The sequence below is a fragment of the Zingiber officinale genome, chromosome 6A, assembly GCF_018446385.1.
Source record: "Zingiber officinale cultivar Zhangliang chromosome 6A, Zo_v1.1, whole genome shotgun sequence".
Taxonomy (NCBI): domain Eukaryota; kingdom Viridiplantae; phylum Streptophyta; class Magnoliopsida; order Zingiberales; family Zingiberaceae; genus Zingiber; species Zingiber officinale.
This window is the reverse complement of record NC_055997.1, coordinates 29,556,659-29,565,647: the sequence shown is the minus strand read 5'-3', so window position 1 is coordinate 29,565,647 and position 8,989 is coordinate 29,556,659. Positions and strand designations below refer to the sequence as shown.

The following is an 8,989-nucleotide window of genomic DNA, read 5'->3' as shown; positions in this document are numbered from 1 at the left end:
GAAAGACTGACATGGATAGACTTATTTATAAGGGTCGCTTGGTAGCTAAAGGTTTCAAGCAGATTCATGGTATTGACTATGATGAAACCTTTTCTCCAGTAGCGATGTTTAAGTCCATTCGGATCATGCTTGCTATTGCAGCCTACCATGACTATGAGATATGGCAGATGGATGTCAAAACCGCGTTTCTGAATGGAAACCTACTCGAGGATGTGTACATGACACAACCTGAGGGTTTTGTAGATCCACAGCATACTAGTAGAGTATGCAAGCAGCATAGGTCCATTTATGGACTAAAGCAAGCTTCTCGGAGCTGGAATCTTCGATTCGATGATGCAATCAAACAGTTTGGTTTCATCAAGAACGAAGATGAACCTTGTGTCTACAAGAAGGTTGTAGGGGATATAGTTATCTTCCTCATATTGTATGTGGATGACATACTACTCATTGGGAAGGACATCCCTATGCTTCAGTCTGTCAAGACCTGGCTAGGGAGTTGCTTCTCAATGAAGGACTTAAGTGAGGCATCCCGCATTCTAGGGATACAGATCTATAGAGATAGATCTAAGAGATTGCTTGGCCTAAGTCAGAGTACATATATTGAAAAGGTACTCCTTCGGTTTGCCATGCAGAACTCCAAGAAGGGATTTCTGTCGATGTCACATGGCGTGAGTCTTTCGAAGACTCAAGGTCCCTCTTCTAGAGAGGAGAGAGACTGCATGGATCAGATCCCTTATGCCTCAGCCATAGGATCGATCATGTACGCCATGTTGTGTACTCGACCTGATGTCTCGTATGCTTTGAGCATGACGAGCAGATACCAGTCAGATCCAGGTGAAAGTCACTGGATAGCGGTCAAGAATATTCTTAAGTACTTACGAGGACTAAAGAATATTTCTTGATATATGGAGGCAATGATGAGCTAACTGTAAAGGGTTACAGTGATGTCAGCTTTCAGACCGATCAGGATGATTACCGATTGCAGTCAGGGTTCGTATTTTGCATTAATGGTGGTGCTGTCAGCTGGAAGAGTTCGAAGCAGGATACAGTAGCTGATTCTACAACAGAAGCTGAGTATATTGCTGTATCAGAGGCAGCAAAGGAGGCAGTTTGGATCCGCAAGTTCATTACTGAACTTGGGATGGTTCCTAGCATCGTTGACCCAGTTGAGCTCTCTTGTGACAACAATGGAGCTATAGCACAGGCGAAGGAACCTCGCTCACACCAGCGGACCAAGCATATACTACGGCGCTTCCATCTCATTCGAGAGATTATCGATAGAGGAGATGTGAAGATTTGCAGAGTACCTACAGAGGCTAACATCGCAGATCCCTTGACCAAGGCTTTGGCACAGAGGAAGCATGAGGGTCACTCTAGGTCTTTAGGTCTTAGAGCCTATACTGATTGGCACTAGTGCTAGTGGGAGATTGTTAGTTAGAGCCCTAGAGCCAATCATTTGATGATTGTATGGACTCATGTATATCATATTCTTGTATATTAGTAAAGGCATTTGTTTGGTTATTATACTTATTTATATTAGTGCCAAATAGACTAAGTATAATAACGTCCTTGAGTAGAAGGTTCATACCTATATCAATCGATTAGTTGAATCGATAGTGAGATGATATAGGGAACACTACTCTAAATCATTCCTAGTCGAGTATTAGCATTCAGGGACAATGTTAATACAATAAGACTAGCATGTAGGTCAGGTCGATGACTTGATCTCACAAGTCATGGATATAGAGATATCAAGCTGACACATGGGTATTCATTAGAGAATGTATACTGAATGACCCGCTATGAGAAAGTATCATGGATCGTTATATGAGTATCATATACTTTCTCATGTGGCTATTAGTATGACTATTAGTCATTAGACCTGAAGTCACCATGGATCCCTACATAAGGAGTTATGTACTTTGGTTTCGTCAAACGTCACCCGTAACTGGGTGGACTATAAAGGCGATTACTGGGTATATAACAAATTATGTAGAGGGATGTGAGTGATGTAGATGGGATCTATCCCTCCCATATGACGGGAGCGACATCGGTATTCTTGATAGAGTGAGACCACTAAGTGCATGGCCATGCCCAAATGAGTCAACATTAGTTGTTGAGCTCATTTGATCGAGTGAGTCTACTTGGAGTTCAAGATTTAGATTGATTAGAGGATGACACGGTCTATGCCTCACATTGATCAATCTAGATGTCTAGGATAGAATGACACTTGTCATTATTTTGTGAGTAGTCACAAGTCACAAGGTGATGTCGGATCTCGACATTCTTGTAACTTGGGTAGTAATGATGTGTTGCTAGATACCTCTCATTACTTATGCTCCTAAATGGGTTTAGGGCATTGCCAACGTTACAAGAACCTATAGGGTCACACACTAAGGACAATTGGATGGGGATTAGGTTTATATGATGAACCAAGAGGATTAGATTCATTTGATGAATCAAATTAGATTAAGAGTAATCCTAATTGGGCTTACTTGAGTTCGACTCAAGTTGATTCATGTGTTAAATGAGTCTAATTTAGATTTTGACTCATTGAATCAATTTAATTTAATGAATTAGATTCATTATATTAAGTTGGCTCGAATCAAATGGTTGGATTAGATCCACCATGGTAGAGATTTAGTCAAGTTTGACTTGACTTGAGAAGGAAGACCAAAGGTCAATTTTGACTTGACCTTTTGCCACCTCATTGGTGAGTTGGCATTAGGTGGACCAATAATGATGTTCCACATCATCATGGGTGCCACCTCATGGAAGTTACAAAGCCACTCTCTTAATGGTTTCATATTAATTGCAATTAATGCAATTAATTTGTGAGTTTTTGAAAGTGGCCGGCCACTTGGTTTTGGGGTGTGAATTGATTTTCCCATTCAAGTGGTGTAACTCCTTCTTCTTCCTTGTGTTCTTCCTCTCAAGCTCTCCCTCTCCCTCTCCTCCTCCCTTGGCCGAACCACATAGGTGCTAGCACACCTTGGTTTTTGGTCATCTCCATCTAGTGTGTCCGTGTGGATACTTCTAGAGGACCGACACTTGACGGTCTTGAGATCCGGCATCATTTGGATGAGCGGGACTCGCGTGGGGCGCACATCAAAGGTATAATCTTAACTTTAGTGTAGATCTAAAGTTTTACAAACTCGTACAAGAAAAGGTTTTTCGAAAAAGTTTTTGTTTACGAATCTTTGCACGGATCTATGGCTTTGGGTTACTCGGGGTTTCCGCGACGCGAAAAAGCGGTTTTCGCGGCCCGAAGAAACCAACAGATAGAAGTTCCAATCCTCTAGTTTGTAAGTGTCCACATCACCGCAAACACTCATCAAGAGAGAAGAGACATGGTTAGAAGAATTTGATAAATCATATTCCAACCTTTCCTTACCGATTACCAATGAAAGCTTATGGTTTTTAACATCAATGATTGCTCTAGCTTTAGCAAGGAAGGGTCTTCCTAATATGATAGGAATTTTTGGATCTTCGACCATGTCAAGTACCACAAAATCTGTGGGAATTATATTCCCACCAATCTCTACCGGCACATCTTCAATAATGCCCATAAGATATCTGTAAGAATGGTCAGCTAATTATAGTGCCATGGTAGTAAGTTTAAAGTTTTTGAGACCTAATTTATTATAGATTGAATATGGAATGAGGCTAACACTTGCCCCCAAATCACAAAAAGCTTTTTCTATAAATTCAGATCATATATTGCAAGGAATATAAAAGCTTCCTGGATCTTTAAGCTTTGGGGAAGTGTTCTTTTCAAACAAAGCGCTACATTCCTTAGTGAGTGCTATGGTCTCAATATCTCCTCTTGTTCTTTTGTTTGACATGATGCCCTTCAGAAATTTGGCAAACTTTGACATTTGCATGATTGCATCAATTAGAGGAACTTCAACACAAATTTCTTTAACTTTTTCCAAAAATCTTCCAAACTCTTCATCCTTCTTTAACATATCCAATCTTTGAGGGAAAGGAACTACTTGACTTTGAGGATTAAGTGGAAGAGTCTCTTCAACCTTAATGGTACTCTCCTCTTTATCTTGAATCTGATTTGGTTCATGTGCTGGAGGAGAGAGCTCTTCTTCAGTTTTCATCCCTTGTGGAGCAGTCACTTGTGGATCACCCAAGGTCCGTCTGCTCCTAAGCTTAATTCTATTGCAGTGCTCTATTGGGTTAACATCAGGTTTTCCAGGAAATTGTCTTAGTGCTCTTGAACATGATGAATCTAATTGGGTAATTTGGCTATCTTGAATCTTTTGATGCTTGTCGGAATTATCCATTCTATGAGTTAGCTTCAAAATATCTTGCTTCATTTCATTTTGATTGGAGATAATTTCCTCAAGCATCTTCTAAATTTTAGAAAATTGAAAGCCCTGAGAAGATTGTTGTTGTTGCTGAAAATTTTGTTGCCCGAATTAGAAATTTGGTCTACCTCCCATGGATGGTCCTTGTTCTTGATTATTTCTGTAGGAATAATTTGGATGATTCTTCCACCCAGGGTTATATGTGTTGGAATAGGGATTGTTCTGTCTCTGATTAAAACTCATGATAACATCACATTGCTCTAATTGATTTATTTGTGCAGATATAGCTCCGAAAGGACATGAGTCTGGAGAATGTTCAAAACTTCCACAAGTTTCACAAGCACATACTAGGGCATTTACCGTGTTAGACTTTGTTCCCATATTCTCTAGCTTTTTAGTAAGAGCATCCAACTTTGCAGTCATTAAGGTAACTGCATCTACATCAAATTTTCCTGATGCTTTTGTTGGGTTTGTATAAGAATAGCCTCCACTTCTTTCAGTTGCCCATTGATGATGATTCTGTGCTACACTTTCAATGATTTCTTCGGCCTTATCTAAACTCTTGTTCTTAAGTGCCCCTCCAGTTACGAAATCAAGGGACACCTTAGTTTGATAATTGATGTCATTATAAATGAGTGTAACACCAACCATTTCTCCAATCCATGATGTGAGCATTGTCTGAGTATACTATTGTATCTATCCCATGCTTCAAATAAAGATTCCGAATCTGATTGTCTAAATCTTGCAATAAGATTTCTCGTATGAGCAGTCTTACTTGGAGGATAGAATTTGTTTAAGAATTGTTGCTCATATTGTTCCCAAGTGATAATGGTATTAGGAGGTAATGAATTCAGCCATTGTTTAGCTTTATCTCGTAAAGAAAATCCAAACAATAATAGTCTTACAATTTCTGAAGCAACACCATTCATTTTCATGGTACCGTAGATTTCCTAAAAGACTTCCAAATGATGATTAGGATCTTCATGCGGTCCGCCTCCAAAGTGATTTTGTTGAACCATATTGATTATTGCAGGCTTAATCTCAAAATTATTTGCTTCAACAGAGGGTCTTGTAATACTTGAATGGAACCCTCTGCCATAAGGTGTTGCATAATCCTTAAGTAGTATATTCGTCATATTTGAATGTTCTTGTTCTTCTTGATGTCTTTGCAAGATTTTCCTTCTATGAAATGTTTTATCAATTTCGGGATCAAGAGGAAGTAATTCTCCTGCAAAGTTAGATCTTCGCACACAAGAACATGATTAAAGAATTTGATTCACAAAGAATAAAGAATTAAAGAATAACGAATGTAAAGAAATAATACAAAGAAAGAATTTCAGAAAAGAATTAGAAAACTAGTTACAAGTTAGATGTAAGAAAAGAATAGAAAAGAAAAGTTAAGTCTAACTCACATGATTATCCCTAATGTTATAGACGCAATCCCCGACAACAGCACCAAAAACTTGTTATGCATCGCAAGTGTACGGTTACGTCGTCAGTAATAAAAGTATTTCAAATTCATAGGGACTGGTTATAATCATTAAGGATGTCTCAAAAGTGAATTAGCTAAACAATCGAACAAGAGATTATATAACCCAAGAAATGACTACGAATTAGAAGTAAAGGTTAAATGTAGAAACTCAGCTTTGTGAAGGTTCTAGGAGTTTTAGTTTCTTTGTGATATTCATTAATGTAATGCAACCTACCAATTCCCTATCCTCAATTGCAATGTATTCGTAAGAAGTCACCGGTTATCTCCTGCAGAAAATACCGGTCAAGGACTCTTATCTAAACCTTAAGCAATCAAAGAGTTATGATTCCTATAAAGTCCATTAGCGGGATAGCCCTATCACAACACCCCTCGGTCATACAACATAGAAACACATCACTAATTAATTCACATTAAGATATAGAATTCAGCACGTTAATCCATCCTTCTTCTTTGTAGGTTCTTGTTTCACCCCTTAAGGTGATCCCCTATATGTCCGTTAGCGGGGCAGCCCTATCACGACGCCCCTCGATGATACAATTTAGAGAATTCCTCTACAAGATTTCACAAGAAATACAAACAACCAATCAAAAATGGTAATTAGGTACAAAACACAACAATCCATACAAGATTGATTGATATGAAATATAACAACATCATTGAATCAAGAAGATGGCAAATCCTTGAATCTTACAACAATTTACATCACAAATACTCCCTCCATTCTAGAACAAAGAGATCTACTCCATAGAATACAAGAAAAGCACCAAAGACAAGAAGATTGTAAACATTCTGATCTCAATCAAGAAGATAGAATAGGAATGCTTATCTCAATACGACGAGTGATCTTCGAAACCAATCCACCACTCTTGGAGTCGAATCTTAGATGAAAATCTCCTCTTGAATGCTGGAAACCGTGCCCAACAATTGATCTCCCCATAAGGGAGAGCTCCTATATATAGAAGAGGGAATTTGGGCGCCACACGGCCCAGGACACGACCGTGTGAGATTCACACGGCCTTAGCTTTCCCCTTCTCTGCCAAGGTCACACGGCCGTGTAACCCTCACACGGCTGTGCCAAGCTTAATCCCTGGCTGGCTTGCACGACTATGTAGATCCACACGGCCTAGTCAGTCTTCGTCTCTGGAAGTGTCGCACGATCGTGTGGCACACACGGCCATGTCATTCTTTGGCTCTAGAAAGGCTACACGGGCGTGTAACCATACATGACCATGTACTGACTGACTTGAAAAGGTGGCATGGCCATGTCATATCTAAATAGCCAGGGCATTCCCCTTTGCTATTGATGCTGCATGGCCCTGTCATCACCACACGGCCAGGGTCATTTCCCTTGGCATGGTTATGTGGCCCTCATGGCTAGTGTCAACTTCCTTCATTTTGATTGCAGAATTGATTACGAGCATTAATTCTTCTCCAAATTTGACTCCTGAAAATAGAAAATGTACAAGAGCAGATATCCGAACAAAGAAGAGTAGTTAAGCTAAAATTTAAGCAAGAAGCATGAGAGTGCATAGACAAAGCATGTATAAAATATAAGAATGTGTGGCAAAACATGCCAAACAAACGTATAAAATCTACGTACATCACTCGGCTTGCTTCGGTTCGAGTCTTCTACTTCAGCTCTGCTCACTTAGGTGATTTCAGCCACCCGAAATAGGGCTCACTCGAACCCAACTTTTGGCCTTTTCGAGCAAGCTTCCGCTCCAGCTTCTCGTCCCTCAGAAATGTCGCACACCTCCTTCTCGTCTTCCTGTGTACTCTTTTGCAGCACCTCGTCCCTCAGATGCACCGAGCCCGTCGTCTCTCTCTTGTGTCGTCCTTCTCGATAGCTGCGTCTTTTGCTCGATGCCCTATGCTCCTAAGTTTCTGCACACTTAGACACAGGGTTAAACACAACAGGACCTAACTTAACTTGTTTGATCATATCAAAACTACCTTGGAGTACCAACAATTTCTTTTTAAGCAAGTAGTAGATTCAGTTGGTTCATCTATTAGCAAAGTTGATGGAGTTCATCAAATTCCAAGTTAGGGGTCATTAGTAACAGAGAATTTGATTAAAGGAGGAATAAGGAGATAAACTATTACTGATAGGTTGTTACCATTTTTAAAGAGATATTGGGAGTATTAATGGCATTTAACATATTGGGAAGATAGATCGTCTTTCTCTTGGGAAAAGAGAATCAAGAGATAAATGAATCAGCACAACAAGGTATAATAACTTAACATGGAACTTTGTATTATCATTAATAAACATACAATCAACGATAGAACTTATGGACTTTTTACTATGAATCTTCCATAAGAGATGCATTGAATAGACAAATTTTTACTTGTCTTGCCTCATAGAGGTGCTGGATTGTTCCGCCCACCCCAAATAGGGTCGTGTGGCTGAATAATAGCCTGGACAAAGATGAGACGCTTGCTTCATTCTCCTATGTTTATGTGACTTACCTTCACAGTTTTGTGAAAGGGAGGATATCTCTGAGTTGGCTCAGTTTAATTCAGCTTGTAAGGACCTCATTTTATTTGCTTGCTGCTTCAAATCTTACTGCTGTTGCGATATTAGTTGACAATCTTCTTGGTTCTTCTTTGTCAGGATGGTGATCACGGAAGCATGCGTCAATCTCAGGTCATCCAGTTCGGTAGTCATTTGCTCTAAGTGTAAATAGGCTTTTTCCCTTAAGGCGACCTCGGCTCGAATTTGGGAATGAGAAGTAGATAGACGCACCTCAAGTTCTCGCTGTTGTGAGTGATGAAGATCTAGAGTTTGTATCACCTCTGCTAGGGGTTGCTCTTTCTCAGATAATAGTTGAGCCCAAGGATGAAAATTTAAATCCATAGCTCTCGGCAATATACCTAGGAGAAGATGGAGAAAGAAAAGGTAAGATCAGTGAAACGAGAATGAACCAAGGTCAAACCCCACATTTTAATCAGGTCATGGGACATAGGATGGGAGTCACGGGATCACTGTAGTCGATATGAAGTTTCAGGAATGATCAATGTTTATTAAACAGATGGGGAGGATGACATGGCAGTCAAATTCAAGGTGATGTGGTGGTCAAAAGTCTGGGTCAAAGTTAAATTAGAGGGATATTCCTCACTTGAGATAGGGATTCACCCAGCAACAGAGTTCCTGAGTCCTGTCCACATGGTCCTAGAG

The 8,989-nt window shown here is 39.8% G+C and overlaps 1 non-coding gene across 1 annotated transcript; it reads left to right on the top strand.

Moving 5' to 3' along the window:
• Positions 1-4,976: 4,976 nt before the first annotated feature.
• LOC121998852 lies at positions 4,977-5,082 on the top strand. Its single transcript, XR_006116643.1, has one exon. It is a non-coding gene; the product is annotated as a small nucleolar RNA R71 (small nucleolar RNA).
• The last annotated feature ends 3,907 nt before the right edge of the window (positions 5,083-8,989 follow it).